A 20,688-nucleotide genomic window follows, 5' to 3' on the forward strand; every position below is an offset into this window, starting at 1 on the left:
GGCGGCGGCGACAGGAGTAGGGGAACTGGCTGGGGTGGGGGGGGGGAAAGGAGGACTTAGCGAAATTTTGATTCGGGGGGTGGTTAACTCGAACTAGCAGTAGCGCTCATATGGAAAACACGCTATAGCTAACTTATCTATAGCGCGTTTTAGAGAAAACCGCTACTGCTAATGGATGCAGTTATTTCTTTTGTTTATCCCAATATCAGTAACGCTTTGTCCTGAAAAAACGCTATAAGTCTAAGCAATGTAAAAACATCAAAAATATACATTGGTCATCATTGATCTTTTTGTGTATATTCTAAATAGTCAACATGAATCCTCACTGTACCTGTATAGGTACAGGCGAGGATTCATATTGCAACCACAAATCATACACATATAGTTCAATGAAGACCAAGTGCTCGAGATAGGTTGATAATAACATATTTAAGGTGGTAAACACCTTGTTCGCTTAGCAGTATGGGACTAAACTTAATTAGTTGTGGTGATACTTAGCAGCAGCGAGTTCTGAAGAAAATCGCTGCTACTAAGTTCTTTAGCAGTAGCGTGTCCACGGGAAGGGCGCTACTACTGTATCTAGCCTGGGGGCAACACCGTGGCAATTATAGTAGTAGCGCTCTTTTCACCTAGAGCGCTACTGCTACTTAGTCATTAGTAGCACTCTTTACTGAAGCTCGCTACTGCTAATTAGCAGTAGCGCCTGTTTTTAGACCGCGCTGCTGCTAAGATTCTGTGTATAAGGTTTTCCCTAGTAGTGTACTCATGTTATCTCGCAATCGATTTTTCACAGGAAACTACCATGGCATGCATGTTATGTAATCATGTTCTGTCCTCACAAACAAGTTCTTCAAGGAAACAAATAGACCATGCATTGTTATATACTCATGTTCTGTGGGCAAATCTTTCGTGAGGATATTACTCTAGCCATTCACTACTGCAGGATGCTGCTAACGTGACACTACGATCAGAGACCCGTCGACGAAACTGTGTGCGATGCCATAATCGCAAATAGTGGTGTAAAAACTGTCAAAAAGGCGCAAAAATGTTTGCGATGGAGGATGCATCAAACACGGTTTGGATTTTAGTTGTGTGTGCAATTGAGGGCATATGGTTCAGTTTAGTTAACCGTTTGTGATGAGGAGGAACAAAAGAAACTGGCAGCCAGATGAAGGAGTGTGCGATGTACAACATACGGTTCACTCAGATGAACTATTTGTGATTAGGCAACACAAAAGAAACGGTCAACCAGATCAAAGGTGTGTGCGATATACGGCATGCGGTTCACTCGGATGAACTGTTTGCATTGAGACATAAGAAGAGAAATGGTTCAAATGAACAAGATGTATGTGATACGAGGCAAACAGGTATGTAATCAGAAACGTGTGTGAAGACCGATAACAACACAGATGATTACAGCTAACAAGCCATGTGTGTTGTGAGCAAATGATTGCTGGTATACAATTGTGAGTGATTGATGAAAACATCACCGACCGGTTCCATTGTGTAGTCCGTGTGCGATGTGATTTTCTTTGTCCACACAACATCTACGCTCTATCTACAGAGCATCAACATATATACTTAAAATGACAGCATCGCATAACCAAATTAAGCATACAATTACACAAGTGACTACACACATAACGTTTCCACACACCAAAGAAAACAATTACATGCATACTAAAGTAGGAGAAACGAGGATCTAATCATCTACTTATTGTTGCGACGACGCTTGCCATTGCTCTGCTTCCGGCTGGATCCCTGGCCGTTTTGGGGAAGGAGACACTTCCTCAGGTCAACGATCTTCCTATACATGTCGTAGCTCGTGTATGCCTCCTTGTCCGCGTACACGACGTGAGCTTTGTCGAGTTTCCCCATACAGGCCGAGTGCCAGGCATGCTTGTCCTTGTTGCACGAATCTTTCATGTCTCTGTAGTAGGGGTCAATGATGGCCTCGTCGAGGTGAACAAGTGAGTCCTTCTCGTGCTCCTTGCTGCCCCAGATCTTGTATTGGCCCTGGATGTCGACAAGATTCTGGCAGGCGATGCCTGAATTCTCGAGCGCCTTTACATTGTTAGTGATGTACACCATAGCGAACATGTAGTGGGGGCTATTGACAAACCTGGCGAAATGCTCGCAAGGCCTCTTGGCCAGGCAGTAGTGGTAGACGAGGATGTGGTGGTGCACGCACATCTAGGCGATGCCGACCTTGGGACGAGACCCGACACGAGCGCGGGTGTACTCGAGGTCGAACCCGACCACCTTGTACTTCTCCGTGGCAAGCAACAACTCCATGATGTGGATGGAGTGCTCCACCCAGACCGGGTCGTTGGTGTACACCACCGAGAGGTCCATGAACCTTCTGTGGGTGTCCACCATGGCATGCATGGTGAACTGCTGCTCGTCGTCGGCAGCCGCTCGGAGTGCCATTGGAGCCGCGTAGGATACCCTCTAAGAATTTCTCGTGGTGGGTGTGCTTTTTGCAATGGTGGGGCGTGATCAAAAGGTTGAAGAGACACAAGGGTAGGTTAAATGGCCGCTGTAATAAATGGGGGCCAGCCGGCCTGTAATCGTCACATCTTGTCACGACGTTCATAGTGGAGGATTCAAGTGCACGCTTGACAATACTGCATTGCATGCGTGGGCTCGAAGAGGCGCCAGATGTATCATCGGTGAACCTGTTCCCGCGCTACCGGCTGTTTACCGCGCAAGCTTCCCGCCCGGCTAGTTTGGCCACGTGTCGGCTAAAAGAGGGACAAATCATGGGCGTTTACTGGCAAAAAGCTTGGTAAAAACGAAGTGTGTGGAATGTCTTCGGTCATAAGTTTACCCTTGGGTGATGAGGTCAAAGTTACACATAAGGGTGATGATGGACACTCGAGTGCGATAATTAATTATGTGCTCTACAGTGCACACGGTGGAAGAAACCAACTGTGTGCAATAATGTCGAAGATCGCAATCGAGTTAGCTATACAGATCGTGTGCTATGAGATGGACAAGGTAAACTGATTTGTGAATGGTTAATAAAATCAAAGACCATTGCATACTAAGGTAAAAATAGTGCTAGCAATATACGAGTCTCATACGATGCCATTTCAACGATTGTACCACAAAATCTCGAAATGTTACGAGGTTCAAATTCCAGAGTTATATGGCTCAAATTCGAATATTACAAGGTTCAAACTTATATTAGAAATGAAATTCAACTCATCAGTTGCGAACCCTCGCCCTGATCCGCTGACCATGGATATCAGGGAGGTTCAAACTAATATCTCCGCTTCTAAGTCTGGCTTCGAAACCTCACAATTTTTGCAAAGGGGCCAGCCACTGAGAAGTCATGTATGGGGTTGACACGATGACTTCGGATTACTCTGTCATCTGAAGTTCCAAAATGTAATTCAACATTTTTGGAGCCTACTCCATTCTGCCACAGGCACCGGCGCTGATCAACAAACCATTCATTTTTGCGAAATAAATGTAGGGCAAACCTAATTTCTGTCGGATTTCGGGTTCTAGCAAAACCCTTGAGGTTCGAACACTGGGGTGCGCACGAAGATCTCCCCCCTCTCTCTAGCTCGCGCACATCATGATCTCACGGCCTGGCTCGACAGACGTGAAGAACAAGAGACATAAGATTTATACTAGTTCGGGTCACCGTTGTGGTGTAATACCCTACTCCAGTGTACTGTGGTGGATTGCCTCTTGGGCTGAGGATGAACAGTTACAAGGGAAGAACAGCCTCCTGAGGAGAGGTGTTCTTGTGCCTGCCGAGCTTGTGTGGTCGAGGATGATCTGAATGATCCGTCCCCTTTCTATGGTGGTGGCTAGTCCTATTTATAGTGGCCTTGGTCCTCTTCCCAAATATTGAGCGGGAAGAGATCCCACAACGACCAATTTAAAGGGAGACAACTAGTACAAGCTATCCTGACAAAAGTGGTCTTTACCTGCTGTCGGTGTTCTGGGAATGAGGGTCCCTAGACATGCCTGCCTGCGGCCCACGGCATGGCTCTGCGAGCAGGCCCTTACGGCCCATCTTCACCAACAAGCACTCAAGACCCCCGCTAGGGGCCAAACCTCGCAAGGTAGACGACACAAGACCTCCTCGAGAGCGCCCTCACCAGGCTGGCTCGCGAGGGGCGGAGAGTTCAAGGAAAGACAAACCTCATGAGGTTCTGGTGAAGTGAGCCATGACAATCAGGATCAGGCGGGCGACAGGCGGGCGCCAGCGTGCACAATGTCCTTGTTTCCTCTTTGATGCTAAGGCAACAAGCGCAGGCACGAAGTACCGAGGCCTCAAGCAAAGGTTTCCATATGAGTGCAACAAGACCAAGACCAGCAGGACGGCAGGACGGAGGTCACCTTGGAGCCCAAGACGACATCACCACCAGAGCCTTTGGCAGGCGAAGACTGCTTTTGTCAGGATAAGTTGTACTAGCCGTCCCCTTTCAAATTGGTCGTTGTTGGCTCCCTTCCCGCTCAATATTTGGGGAGAGGACCAGGGCCTCTATAAATAGGATTAGCCACCACAGTAGAAGGCAACGAGTCTGGAACTCATTCAACTCATCCTCACACCCACCATGCACAAGAACACCTCTCCTCAGGAAGCTGTTCTTCCCTTTGTACCATTCTTCCTCAGCCCAAGAGGCAATCCACCACCACCACACTGGAGTAGGGTATTACACCACAACGGTGGCCTGAACCAGTATAAATCTTGTGTCCTTTGTGTTGCGAGTTCATCAAGTTAGCCCTTGATATCTTAGCGAAGCTAGGACGTGGATCGGTAGGGGGAGATCTTCACGCGCACCCCAGTGTTCGTACCTTGAGGGTTTTCCAGGAACCCGAGATCTGACATTTGGCGCGCCAGGTAGGGGTGCAGCGAAGCTTCTCTTCCGTCGCTCCGCATCCCGTTGCTTCATCGTCTCCATGGCGGACACTCGCCGCGCTCGCGTTGAGCGCCGGGCTGCCCTCGCCGCCCATGTTGCTCAGAGGGCTCCCGTCGACGGGCCACCCCGTCGTTCTCCATCACCTGCCACCAACTCCGCCACCGGCTCGGCAGGGAACGAGCCACAAGCATCCTCGGTGCAGCGGGACGGCCACACCCCCACTCCATTGCTGACCCTGGCTGGTTCGTCATCCCATCCTCTTCGCGCTCCCGCGGACGCGCAGGCCGCTCTGTGCATGGCGCACAAGTTCCTGCGCTACCGCCCCGTCGATGACCTCTATGAGGACTGGCTCGACCGCATCGCCAAGCCTGTCAGCGCCGCAGGGGGCTCCCCTGCGCTGTCCCTCTCACTGCCTCACCCTCCGCTAGCCGCGAGCGGCATGGCCCATGGAGCGCCTCCACCACATCTGGCCCAAGACGGAGTCTTGGCGCCCAGGCGCGTGGCCCCATGGCGTGACATGCCGCGTCCGGCGCTCGCGCAGGAAGAAAGAAGCTGCCGAGAAGTCCCTCGGCCGCGAGAAAATGCCCCCGCGCTCCCTGCTCCACCACGGCAAGACCGCGTGCCGCCTGCGGCGGCAGTGCGCGGACCCCATCAAGGACAAGTTCTCCACCAGCGCAGAGTCCCGGTGACCACGGCAGGCTGCCGCGCCTTCACCCCTGAGCTGCGTAGCATCGCCTGGCCGGGCAATTTCAAGCCGGATCTGCCTCCTCGCTATGACGGCAGCCCGACCCCGTGGAGTTCCTGCAGCTCTATGAGCTGAGCATTGCGGCGGACAACGGCGATGAGAAAGTCATGGCGAACTGGTTCCCCATGGCTCTCAAGGATGGTGCCTGCTCCTGGCTCCTGAACCTGCCTCCAGGCTCGATCTCCTCGTGGAACGAGATGCGCAACCATTTCATTGCCAACTTCCAGGGCACTCGCGACCGCCCACCGGCTATGGGTGACATACGCTGCGTCAAGCAACAACCAGGAGAGACCTTCCAGAAGTACATCCAGTGCTTCGACAACGTTCGCCTCAAGATCCCCAAGGTGACGGACGAGGCCATCATCTCCATGTTCTCCGATGGCGTCCGCGACGTCAAGAAGAAGGAGGAGCTCGCCATCCACGAGGAGCTGTGCACGTCTCTGGAGGTGTTCAACCTGGCGACCAAGTGCGCAAGAGCTGAGGAGGGGCGCCTCTCCCTCCTCGAGCTCCCGGCTGGAGACCCGGAGGAGAAGAAAGCCAAGGCCAAAGATGTGAAGCGCAAGGGAGAGGCCGTGCTCGCAGCGGAGCCGGACACAAAGTGTGGCAGGGACCAGCCCGAGTCATCCAAGAGCAGCTGACCGTTCTGCGCCTTCCACAACCTGAATAGCCACAACACCAGCGACTGTCAAGAGCTCAGAGCCATTCGAGAAGGATGCTTCGGTCGACGCCCCGAGCGCAACGACCGGGGCTACGACCAAGGAGGAGGACATGGTGGCAGACGCTGGGATGACCGTGGCCCGTGCCAGGAGTGGCGCAACCGGCCTCGCGAGGACCGCTGGCAGGATTAGTCTCGTGAGGGCGCCTGGAGGGATCAGCCTCATGAGGATCGTCCTCAAGGAAACACTGGTCTCCCTCCTCTACCACCGCCACCAAGAAGGAATGACGACCACTATCAGGACGAGGGAGCTGGGGGCTTCCAGGAGCCGCGTGCCATCGCCTGCATCTTGGGCGGAGCTCAAGCCCCAGTCTCACAGTGCATCTTCAAACAGTTCGCTCGTGAAGTGAATGCAGTCCTCCCCAAGCTCGAGGCCATGCGCCCGCTGAGATGGTCCAAGTGCCCCATCATGTTCAACTCGGCAGATCAGCTCAAGTGTGCGGCCACCACCGACGTCGTCCCGATGCTGTGTTCACCAGTCATTAGCAACATGCATGTTACCAAGACTCTCATCGATGGTGGCGCAAGGCTCAACCTTTTGTCCGTCGACATGTTCAACAACCTCCAAGTGTCGTATGATCAGCTTCATCCCACCAAGCCTTTCTTAGGAGTGACCGATGGCTCCACCACCCCGATCGGGCAGGTCCGCCTCCCCGTCACCTTTGGACAACGTGACAACTACCACACCGAGCTCATCGACTTCGATGTCGCCCACATCCATTTGCCATACACCTCCATCCTCGGGTATCCGGCCCTGGCCAAGTTCATGGTTGTGATGCACCACGGTTACAACGTCCTCAAGATACCAGGAAGAGGTGGGTGTCCGTGTCAAAACCGACGGATCTCGGGTAGGGGGTCCCGAACTGTGCATCTAAGGCGGATGGTAACAGGAGGCGGGGGACACAATGTTTACCCAGGTTCGGGCCCTCTCGATGGAGGTAATACCCTATGTCCTGCTTGATTGATCTTGATGATATGAGTATTACAAGAGTTGATCTACCACGAGATCGGAGAGGCAAAACCCTAGAAGCTAGCCTATGTATGATTGTTGTTGTTCTACGGACTAAAACCCTCTGGTTTGTATAGACACCGGAGGGGCTAGGGTTACATAGAGTCAGTAACAAGGGAGGAGATCTACATATCTGAACTACCAAGCTTGCCTTCCATGCAAAGGAGAGTCCCATACGGACACGAGACGAAGTCTTCAATCTTGTATCTTCATAGTCCAATAGTATGGATAAAGTATATAGTCCGGCTGTCTGAGGACCCCCTAATCTCGGACTCCCTCAGTAGCCCCCGAACCAGGCTTCAATGATGATGAGTCCGGCGCGCCGTGTCCGGCTTCCCGTGAATGTTACACTCCTCGGCTTCTATGCTTTAATAATGGCTATCTTTCACGTGTCGAGAAAATGAGAGAGGTCGGGGTGTTTTTACATTTACCACCCTAACCAGGTAGGTGAATCGTCTATTTAAGGAGTCGGAGATTTTCAGATCCAGATCACACCACCTTCCCACAGCGAGCATCCATCAGAGCATGCCCGGAAAAGTCCATCCCATCATGGTCGGCTGCTGCGGCTCCTCCTCTATCCCCCACAACCAACTAGTAGAGTTGCAGACCCAGGGGTTTCTCCCTCCCACGTACATGGTCCCTGTCCGAGCCGGACTAGCCACTTATAATGGCGGGGAGCAAGCGGAGAGCTTCCCCAACCCATCTATGGGGGAGCGGGTATGCCTCGTCCCCTACTTATTGAGGGGACTCGGATTTCCAATCCATCCATTCCTCCGCGGGCTCCTAGAGGTGTATGGCCTCCAGCTGCATAACTTCACTCCCGCTTCCATATTACACATCGCAGGCTACGTCGCCCTTTGCGAGCTGTTTCTGGCTTGCTAAGCTCACTTCGAGCTATTGAAGAGGCTATTCTGCCTTGTGCCCCGTACACAGAAGGGGTCAATATTTCAAGTGGGCGGAGCCGAAATATGGCGCATCGCCGGGACCGGATACCTTTCCGGTACTCCGAAGAAGATGTCCGAAGACTGGCCTTTGGAGTGGTTTTATATGGAGGACGTCCCTCTTCCAGACCCTATTCAGATGGGCCTTCCTGAGTTCAGCAATGGCCCTTTGAAGGAACGCCATAGCTGGCGCCCTTGGAGCCCCCAGGAGGAAGATAATAGAGAGGTCCTCTATCTGATGAGCTGGATAAAATGTTGGCCGAATCAGGACTGACAATGGCCGAGGTTATGTCAATATGTATAATGCGGGGGGTGCAGCCACTTCAATATCGGGGAGAACCCATGTGGCACTTCAATGGAGAAGACGATGCCACCCGCTACGGCCGTAAGGGCCCGAACTCTGCCGCCACTCTGGCGAAAATACTGTCTGATTTATATAAGGGAGAGGAAGAGGAGTTCATCCGCATTAAGCCACAGGATGGATTTTCCATATACAACCCCCCAAACTGGGTGAGCTGCTACCTTTCACTCCCGACCTTCCCGCTTTCTTTGTCATAAATATTTACCTTGCTATTTCATAGCAGGAACTGCGAAAAAGCTGTGACGGAGGTCCATAGCCCACCTCCACAGCCGGAGGACCCTAACCGGGCCCTCGACCCCGGACTCGAAGAAGATCCGGACATATTTGTGGAGCTCATCGATAGGATATTTTATCAGTTAAGCCGCGACGGTGCCTTGGTGGCCATCATAGCCGATTATCCTGGACTGCTCCCTGCATCGCATGTCAGTAAAACCGGAGTCCCAACTTCCGAGAAGGATTCCCCCTTTTTTGCACTTCACCCACAGCACACGTATGGTTTCTTACAGGGAAGGCCCTCGGGACGCCATGCCGAACCCGCGGTGGTTCACTAACAAGGGGCACTGAAACCTGGTAGGCTTAAAAGGAAGGCAGTCAGGATTGAGATGCCGTCGCAGAGGTATGAAAAAGAACCCTGCTCTGTGGTTATTGTCTTTAAAATATAATGACATCCGTGGTTAAAACCAGGAAAAACGCTCGCCGGACCGTATCCGGAAAGCCTGCCGACCATGCCTCCACCAGTCGGGCTCCGGAGCCGGACTTGGAGGCAGATGCTAACGTGGGGACAACGCCGGATATTCCTCCAACCGAGGATGCGGATAGGCTGTCCGCTACAAATTCCGAAGTGGAGAGTGCCATGAAGCACATGCGTCGTCGGGCCGTACTCCATGACCCCGGCTTTTCTGAAGAGGCGTTCGATGCCTTCAACTCAGGGGACGCGTACATCCGAGCTGCTCAAAATGGTCTTGCCAAAGCCACGGACCAGTATGTAAAGGATATACGAGTAAGAAGATCTGATAATTATATATACCAGTAGCCCGTGAGACTTGAAACAGTTGACACAACTGATTTAAGGATCATTATTTGCATAGGTTCTTACTGAGAAGAATACCCAGTTGTCTCAAGAGCTAGAGGAGTGCAAAGCCCAACTACGGGCCACAGTTGCCAAAATGGAGGAGTCCAAGAAGGCCCGATCTGGTAACACCCGTTCCTATCAAAAAGAACAAGACATACCAGCTAATATTTGGCTTGCATGCTACTCTAATCAATAGATTCTGCAGATGATCCCGGAGTGAATCTGGAGGAGCAACATGCTCAACGACAGCTAAGGGCTAGCGAGCACGTGCTTACACAAGTTAGGAGGGAGAAAAACAATCTCCAAGATGCCAATACCCAGCTGGATGTTGAACTGAAAGATGTTTGGGCCCAGCTGGCTGACTCTGTAAAGGAGAATAAAAGGCTTCGACGCGACATTTTCAGTAAGTGCTTGAGCGAACTTTTATAGAGTTCAGCAAAGAAACTAGCTAACAGAGCTATATCTATAGGTATGCTGACGGGTCGTCCCGCAGAGGAGATGCCCGGGTCTGCGGGAGATCTTCTGCCGGAGCTTTCACAACTACACGCACAAGTGCGGCAGGTGATGCGGGACATTGCCCAGGCCTTGTGGCCATCCGCTTCCCTGCCAGGAGGCATGGGGGAGCTTGTAGAGATGCTCCAGGGAGCGCGGCGGCGCTTCCGATTATGGAAGATATCTGCCTGCCGACAAGGTGCTACGGAAGTCTGGGCCATGGTGAGACGCGATATATCAGGGCTGACCCGAACCACATGGACGAAGTCGGACATGTGGGTTTTGATGGGAAAGCGATCCCCGTTAGTCTGGTGTATGACCAGGTAAAATTAGCCGCAAAGTATTCCCAATAGGTTTGGAGGCTAGACGGCCTGTTGGATGGTATAGAGGAAGAATTTAGTCAGTCTAAGTGACTGTGTACTTCGAGTGACATATATTTTTCCTAGCCGGATTGTAGATCATTTTTCATGGCGGACCTTTTCGCTTCAACCTCCAGACCCGACAGTCCGGAGTGTACCCGAATACCCGCTCAGTTATGTAAAAACCGGGGTACGCATGTGTCACGCCCTCGATGCGGCTATATCTCCCACGTGTCGAAGCACGACTTAGAGGCATAACCGCATTGAAAGCAATGTCGCAAGTGAGGTAATCTTCACACAACCCATGTAATACACAAGGGAAAGAGATACATAGTTGGCTTACAATCGCCACTTCACACAATTACATGAATAAAGCATTACATCATCCAGATACAATCAAGGTCCAACTACGGAACCAAAATAAAAGAAGAACCCCAAATGCGGCAAAGGTCCCCGATCGACCCCAACTGGGCTCCACTACTGATCAACTAGAACGAAACAACACAAAGGGCAAGATCTTCATCGAGCTCCTCCTTGAGCTTGGTTGCGTCATCTGCACGGTAACATAGGCACCTGCAAACTGGTTTTGGAAGTATCTGGTGAGCCACGGGGACTCAGCAATCTCGCACCCGCGAGATCAAGACTATTTAAGCTTATAGGAAGGATGGAGTAATGAGGTGGAGCTGCAGCAAGCGACTAGCATATATGGTGGCTACAATCGCAAAGGAGAGCGAGAAGAGAGGGCAAAGCACGGTCGATAAAAGTATGATCAAGAAGTGATCCTATAGCAACCTACGTCAAGCATAACTCCAACACCGTGTTCACTTCCCGGACTCCGCCGAGAAGAGACCATCACGGTTACACACGCGGTTGATGTATTTTAATTAAGGTCAACTTCGGGTTTTCTACAACCGGACGTTAACAAATTCCCATCTGCCCATAACCGCAGGCACGACTTTCAAAAGTTCAAATCCCTGCAGGGGTGTCCCAACTTAGCCCATGACAAGCTCTCGCGGTCAACGAAGGAATAGACCTCCACCCGGGACACTCCGATCAAACTCGGTATCCCGGTACAACAAGACATTTCGACAGGGTAAAACTAAACCAGCAACACCGCCCGAATGTGCCGACAAATCCCGATAGGAGCTGCACATATAATTTTCTCAGGGCACACTCAGATGAGCGCTCCATACAACTAAAACCAAACCTCGAGTTTCCCCGAGGGGGCGCTGCACAGGACTCTAGTTCGGACCAACACTCAGAGGAGCACTGGCCCGGGGGGGTTAAAAAATGATGACCCTTGAGTCTGCAGAACCCAAGGGAAAGAAAAGGCTAGGTGGCAAATGGTAAAACCAATGTTGGGCATTGCTGGAGAAGCTTTACTTAAGGCGAACTGTCAAGGGGTTCCCATTATAGCCCAACCGCGTAAGGAACGCAAAATCCGGGAACATAACACCGATATGACGGAAACTAGGGCGGCAAGAGTGGAACAAAACACCAGGCATAAGGCCGAGCCTTCCACCCTTTACCAAGTATATAGATGCATTAATTAAGTAAGATATATTGTGATATCCCAACAAGTAAACATGTTCCAACAAGGAACAACATCTCCATGTTCCAACAAGGAACAAACTTCAATCTTCACCTGCAACTAACAACGCTATAAGAGGGGCTGAGCAAAGCGGTAACATAGCCAATCAACGGTTTGCTAGGACATGGTGGGTTAGAGGTTTGACATGGCAATTTGGGAGGCTGACAAGCAAATGGTAGGCATCGTAGCATTGGCATGGCAAAAGAGCGAGCAAACTAGCATAGCAAAGATAGTAGTGATTTCGAGGGTATGATCATCTTGCCTGAGATCCCGCAAGGAAGAAGAAAGAGTCCATGAAGAAGACAAACGGCCGTAGACGAATGAATCCTCACAACTCCGGAACGAAACCGAAGCTAACGAGAGAAGCAACCCGGAAAGAAACAAACAACATGGTAAACAACCAGCACATCAACATGGCATGATGCACAATCAAGTATGATGCATGTCCGGTTTAATGAGGCATGGCATGGAAAAATGAAGCAAACAACACTACAATTTAAGTGGAGCTCAATATGCACGAGTTGCATATTGACGGAACACCACATCAATTATTTAGTTCTCTCTCGGTTAGGTACTCAACAATATTAAGTGTTATTAGACATGGCAAGAGGTGGAACAAATGAAAACTACCTATCTAGGCAAGTTTAAATGAGGCCGGAACAACAAATAACAATTCCGGAAAATCCCCATATGTTACTTAGCAATTTAAAGCAAGCAACAATTTTAAACATTTTAATTGATGTTATCATGATGCGGATGACATATACAAGTTTTATGCAATTTTATGAAAATGTTGACATGAGCATGTTATGAAGCATTTGGTCACCATGGCGGAACAAAAAGGGTGCCACGGCGACGAATCCGAAAATGATGCCACGGCAACATTCCGGTCCCGGTAACTCATGGAGGTACCGGTGCAAAAGGAAGTGTGACGTGAGCAAGTCATGCAAGATGGTGGGGTGATCCCGAATTCCGGGTTCCACGTGTCGACGACAAGGCAATGAGGAACGCGCAAGGAACAACTCGGACATGGTGCAAACACGGGCATCTCATACAATACAAGCATTCGTTCATGGGCGTCGTCTCGGTGGTTATACCTTCGAAGCGAGCAATCGGGACGGTTCTCGTTCGGCGAAGGAAGTAGTTGTTCACGGCGACGGTAGAGGTACATATCGTAGTGGAAGTAGTTATTCATGTCCCATGGATGTTCGGGGCCCACGGGGTCTTCGAGGGTCGACGGTAGTGGTTCACGGACGTCGTGGAAGTAGTCGTACACGGGTCTTCGAGCGACGGTAGATGGTACACGTTTTTCGGAGAGGAACTTGTCGTATCCATGTAGTCGTTCACGTGTGACCATGGTGTAGTCGTACATGTCGGCGATAGTGGAACTTGGCGGTTTCGTGTAGTCGAACTTGACAATCCAGGTATGGGTCTTGGCGGTCTTAACGAATCCAAGGACAGAACCATGGCGAGGTTCAGCAGCTCCCCCACGTCCATGATGAAAAACGAAGCTCGGGCAGGGAGTCGGAGCAGCAAGCAGGGGCTCGCTGGGCCTCGGCGCTGGTGCAGGGACTCCGGCAGGCGGGACTTGGCGGCAGCAGCAGGTCCAGGAGGGGTCGCCGGGGCTGGACGGCACGAGGACGACGCCGACGAGCTCCACGGCCATGGCGGACGGCAGAACTGGACGGATTAGAGGGCAGGGAGACGGCTTGGCGACGCGGGACTTGAGGCGCAAGAGGATGATGGCTGCGAGCACGGGTGCTCGAGGAGCTCCTCTCCTCGGGCGCTCGGGCGACGGGGACACCATGGAGACCAGGCGCGAGGTGGAGGGAGCAGCTCCGTCGTGGCGGGGTTCGAGGCGAGGACGAGGAAGCCAAGGGGAGGCGTCGCGCACGGGGTGGCCCTCCTGGTGGTCGCCAACGGCGGCGGGTGGCGACGGGGCTCCGGCCTGGTGGCTGCTCGGGGATCCGGCAGGCGGGGCTCACGCCGCGGCGGCGGCTGATAGACGAGGAGGCGGGCGAAGTGGGGCTTCGGCTGTGGGGCGCTGCGGGATGAAGAGGGAGCGAGGAGAAGGGAGAAGACGAGCGTGAGGAGGGGGATCGCGCGCTGGGGATCAGGGAGAGAGCGAGAGGAGGGAGGCGAGGGGATCGAGCGCTGGGTCTCCCTGGCGATGCGGTGCCTGGCGGCGCTCCAAGGGAGCGAGAGGGAGAGATGAGATGCGGGCTAGGGTTAGGAGGGGGTTAGGTGGGCTGGACTGCGGATGGGCCTAAGAGGCCGGCTAGGTTACAGGCTGCTGGGCTTCTTCTCCCTCTCTTATATTCTCTGAAAATAGAAAATAAATCAAGGAAGAAAAGGAGAAGAAAGGAAGGTAGAAATAGAATTTTGGGCAAGGGGATTATTTTCCCGGACTCGCAAAAATATGCTCGTTCCAAGAAAAATAGAAAGGGGCATGATTGAAAGATTTAAATTCAAACTCATTTGAAATTCAAATGGGTTTGAACTAGGACTTGATGAAAGAAAGGTCCAAAATGTTCGGATTTTTGGTGGAGTCCGGAAAATGATGAAATAATTATTGGCAAAGGTTGGAGACCAAACTTGAAGCAGAAAAGGAACGAAATTATTTTGCAAGTGTGTTTTGGTGATTTCCGAAATAAAGAAATATTTAATATAGCTCCCTAATATTGGAGGATATGTTATAAAGAGAAGTCACCATGTGAGTTCCCTCGGTTTAAATAGATCAAAAGATCTATGCAATTTATTTAGAAGAGTTTTAAAAAATTAAATGGCATGATGGCATGATGCAATGCAAGAGATGACATGAAGAAATGCAACAAACAAAGATAAAACACACGACGAAACTCGGAATATCTGGAAGTCTCCTGGAGCGTCGGTCCCGGGGCGTTACAACACTGCACCACTACAAGAGGATCTCGTCCCGAGATCTAGGATGGCACCGGAGAGAATGGAAGAGGAAGAGAGGAGGTAAAACTAAGTTGCTTCTTGGACAAAAGGGTGAAACCAAAGAACCTTGAGAGGTTGAAAAGTTGAAAGAAAGGACATAACAGAGTTGAACACAATTGAGAGCACTGCGGTAGAAAATAGAAACAAAGAACACCATGTGAACCTTGGAGGTTGCAAAGCTATGAATGACGAGTACAATGGACAAGAAGGAATTGAAATCACTCTGGTTGAAACGAGATAAACAAGGAACAAGGAAGATCAAAATCGGACAGCACTCCGGTTGAAAAGAGACGCATGACTTGATAAGATGAAAAGAACTTGAAAAGAAGATGCACCACTCCGGTTAAATGGATAAGCACGAAAAGAACATGATCCTCCCAATTCGAGATGATGAGTGAAAAGAGCAACATCACAATGCCTCCGGAAGAAAAAATAGAAGATAGGTCATTGGAATAACAGAATGGAGGGGGAAATGGCAACTTCTGCCACAATTGAGCTTGGAAAGCACCCTTCCAAGAAGGTTACAACAGGGTTGTTGGGAAAAACTAACAACGAAACGAATAAGCTTGTAGTGGGCTTATGGAAAACATCTCAAAATTATGAGGTGACAACCGGCCACTAACGGAAACGATTGCTAGCTTTAGATCGACGAAGAGATGAACACTTCTTCCACCAAGATGATAAAGAGATAACTTGGATCATTGGCAAGCACCACAAATAGCAACATTCCAATGGAAGGCTTTTAGGTGAAATATGACACAAGATAACTCCAACAACAAGGTTGATGGATTTAAAAATAACTCATTCTTAACAACATGTGAATCATGGAACATGAACTCAAATTATCAAGAATGGCATAATACCACCTCCAATAATATGATAGAAAGAATGCACTCCGGATTACAATATGAAGAAAGCTTGAGTTTCTTAGAAAAGAATCTTGATGAACACTTCAAGAAGAAATTAAATCCTTTATGAACCAACATGTAGAACCTTCCCGAAGAACTCCGTTAAACAAAAGAATGCTCAAACGGAAGGCAAGAGAAGATGGAAACACAAGGTGAAGACTTGCAATGATTTAAATGAATCTCCGTGATAATTAGAGCTTGGAACTCCGGGGAAAAGAGAAGATGAAACAAATGAAACCGAGAATTTGAAGGACCTCCGGAATAAAGAATTAATCACTTGGATGAACAAGAATAAGAATTATGTTATGCTTATCCTTCACCAATTAAATTGATGACAATCAACGGATTTGGCATACTACTTATTCTCGTAGAAAGGATTAAAAGAGATATATCAAAACTTGAGAAGGTCTTCAACGCACCACCGGTAGAATTGAAAATGATCGAAGTAGGGGTGCATCACCGGTAAGAATTAGCAAATGAACGAAGGTGCTTGAGACAAACTAGATACATGAGAACAAAGAGATCAAGAACTGATTAGAGGATATTCGATAGATGCACTGGCAAGATAGGAGAATGATAACTGACGGCTGAGAATGAATAAACCTGAATTGATGGACTCCGGATGACAAACTGAGAAGACTCTTGAATATCTCCTGATGGGTGAAAAAGATTCTCACAATCGAAAACAATTATGAGAGGATGGCAACAAGCTAGCACCATGAATCTTGAAGAGAATAGAGCAAGATTAAAGAGAAACTCTTCTTCGGTCTTCAAATGATGAGAATGACAACGAGAAACACCACCAAGAATTATTGAGGCACACCGGAAGAATCAAAAGCGAAGAGGTTGAGCCAACTATGAAAAGAATTTGAAAGATCTTGGAGAAAAGCATTTGACTAATGATAACTCATTCTTACGTCAAACTTGGAGAAGAATTTAGGATAGCTCTGGGAAAATAGAAGAGTCAGGTAAGATCCTGGGAAAAGACCTGTGGGCTAGGGCCCACTCAAAAGAACACCGTTGAAAAGATTTAAAAGAGATGTTGCACCGGTTGAATTAAATGACTTGAATGAGATACCAATCTCGAAAGAGCTTGAACGAATGCAGAGTGGAAACACGAATCTTCGAGATATCTTGAGCACTCCGGAACAATTTAATAGCGAGAGATGGATGATTAAGAGGTGCACCGGCATAAGAAAAGCATTGGAAAAAAAAGAAAAGGAGTATGCTTAATACCAAAGCTTGAATTAAATCCACCGGAGAAGAAAAGAACGAGGAATGACGAACTTGAAGCTCCATTAGAATCTTCATGAGAATCACCGGATAAGAACACTGACGGAAAAGAATGGAGAAACTTCCCATCAATAAAATGGATACTTGAAGAAGAAATCTTAGTCCTTGAAGAAAAACAAAAGGGAGGGAGGGCGGGAAAGACAAAGGCAACTTGGGGCAGTTGGAATGAACACCATTGAGAAAAACTTAGAATTGATCTTGCGGATGGGGAGAATGATCGGATCCACTTGAAGAGAGACACACTGGTTGAAAAGGATTGGCAAGACAATCTCGATGATCAAGAAGGATTAGTATTCACATAGCAATATGAGAACACCATTTAGGAAAGGTATGGATTCAATATTTGACTTTGAAGCAACTCGAATACCACAAATAAAACAAAACAAAGGATTTGGCTTGCAGAATAAGCCGGAACAAACATATGATAGAGATTTCGTCCGAAGTTTTCGTGGTGGGGCCTACACGGGCTCGATCGTACACACCATCATGTACAAGGCAGTGCACATGACATACGAAGCGTCCCCGAGTCGGCATAGCCAAGGACTCTTTAAGACACAACGAGACCACTGTAAAACCAACCGTGAATAGGCGGACCACTAGACGTCGAACCCCAATTTCAAATCATACATCTGTCGGAAAGATATCCTAAGAGCTACTTGAATACCCACCTATGAAACCTCTGAAATTTTTCCGGTTATGCAATCAGGTGTTGGGGATACAGGGGAAGCATAATATCTCACCCAAAACTAGCAAATCCTACATCCAGCTGTATCCATCCTTCAACACATAACCAAGAAACCTTCGGAAATCATCTACCTCAACCTTCGAAAAGCATCCGTTATACAAGTCATGGCAATACTCCCGTACTCACCTCAGTACTGGGTTATCGGGGTTATCTCACCAACAACTGCATAAAAGAGATTTTCGATGTCGGCGTACTAAACTCAGGTATTCCAGAACTGCAACGATAAAATTATGACGACAACACCTCAGAGCTCAACTCCTCGGGACACTTCCACAAAACCCCTGACAGGAGGCACCAAGACAATGCTCTCATCATAAAACCATCGGAACGATTCCAAGATACCCGCGTGATCCTAAAATTTTTTTAGTGAAATTTGAGAAGAGAAGAGTCAAAACTCTACGTCATGATGCCTCACCAGAGCGACGAAGGGACTGGGGAGTAAAAAGAATTCCTAAACTCTTCGATATATAATTCCTAAAGGACTCAAAACATTTTTCTAGACATAACTCGGCCGCTAAAAACGATCAAGCAATGGGGCTCCTAAGGTCGGGGAAGGCTCTGATTACCAACTTGTCACGCCCTCGATGCGGCTATATCTCCCACGTGTCGAAGCACGACTTAGAGGCATAACCGCATTGAAAGCAATGTCGCAAGTGAGGTAATCTTCACACAACCCATGTAATACACCAGGGAAAGAGATACATAGTTGGCTTACAATCGCCACTTCACACAATTACATGAATAAAGCATTACATCATCCAGATACAATCAAGGTCCGACTACGGAACCAAAATAAAAGAAGAACCCCAAATGCGGCAAAGGTCCCCGATCGACCCCAACTGGGCTCCACTACTGATCAACTAGAACGAAACAACACAAAGGGCAAGATCTTCATCGAGCTCCTCCTTGAGCTTGGTTGCGTCATCTGCATGGTAACATAGGCACCTGCAAACTGGTTTTGGAAGTATCTGGTGAGCCACGGGGACTCAGCAATCTCACACCCGCGAGATCAAGACTATTTAAGCTTATAGGAAGGATGGAGTAATGAGGTGGAGCTGCAGCAAGCGACTAGCATATATGGTGGCTACAATCGCAAAGGAGAGCGAGAAGAGAGGGCAAAGCACGGTCGATAAAAGTATGATCAAGAAGTGATCCTATAGCAACCTACATCAAGCATAACTCCAACACCGTGTTCACTTCCCGGACTCCGCCGAGAAGAGACCATCACGGTTACACACGCGGTTGATGTATTTTAATTAAGGTCAACTTCGGGTTTTCTACAACCGGACGTTAACAAATTCCCATCTGCCCATAACCGCAGGCACGACTTTCGAAAGTTCAAATCCCTGCAGGGGTGTCCGAACTTAGCCCATGACAAGCTCTCGCGGTCAAAGAAGGAATAGACCTCCACCCGGGACACTCCGATCAGACTCGGTATCCCGGTACAACAAGACATTTCGACAGGGTAAAACTAAACCAGCAACACCGCCCGAATGTGCCGACAAATCCCGATAGGAGCTGCACATATCTCTTTCTCAGGGCACACTCAGATGACCGCTCCATACAACTAAAACCAAACCTCGAGTTTCCCCGAGGGGGCGCTGCACAGGACTCTAGTTCGGACCAACACTCAGAGGAGCACTGGCCCGGGGGGGTTAAAAAATGATGACCCTTGAGTCTGCAGAACCCAAGGGAAAGAAAAGGCTAGGTGGCAAATGGTAAAACCAATGTTGGGCATTGCTGGAGAAGCTTTACTTAAGGCGAACTGTCAAGGGGTTCCCATTATAGCCCAACCGCGTAAGGAACGCAAAATCCGGGAACATAACACCGATATGACGGAAACTAGGGCGGCAAGAGTGGAACAAAACACCAGGCATAAGGCCGAGCCTTCCACCCTTTACCAAGTATATAGATGCATTAATTAAGTAAGATATATTGTGATATCCCAACAAGTAAACATGTTCCAACAAGGAACAACATCTCCATGTTCCAACAAGGAACAAACTTCAATCTTCACCTGCAACTAACAACGCTATAAGAGGGGCTGAGCAAAGCGGTAACATAGCCAATCAACGGTTTGCTAGGACATGGTGGGTTAGAGGTTTGACATGGCAATTTGGGAGGCTGACAAGCAAATGGTAGGCATCGTAGCATTGGCATGGCAAAAGAGCGAGCAAACTAGCATAGCAAAGATAGTAGTGATTTCGAGGGTATGATCATCTTGCCTGAGATCCCGCAAGGAAGAAGAAAGAGTCCATGAAGAAGACAAACGGCCGTAGACGAATGAATCCTCACAACTCCGGAACGAAACCGAAGCTAACGAGAGAAGCAACCCGGAAAGAAACAAACAACATGGTAAACAACCAGCACATCAACATGGCATGATGCACAATCAAGTATGATGCATGTCCGGTTTAATGAGGCATGGCATGGAAAAATGAAGCAAACAACACTACAATTTAAGTGGAGCTCAATATGCACGAGTTGCATATTGACGGAACACCACATCAATTATTTAGTTCTCTCTCGGTTAGGTACTCAACAATATTAAGTGTTATTAGACATGGCAAGAGGTGGAGCAAATGAAAACTACCTATCTAGGCAAGTTTAAAT

Source organism: Triticum dicoccoides, chromosome 1A (assembly GCF_002162155.2).
Source record: "Triticum dicoccoides isolate Atlit2015 ecotype Zavitan chromosome 1A, WEW_v2.0, whole genome shotgun sequence".
NCBI classification, from domain to species: Eukaryota; Viridiplantae; Streptophyta; class Magnoliopsida; order Poales; family Poaceae; genus Triticum; species Triticum dicoccoides.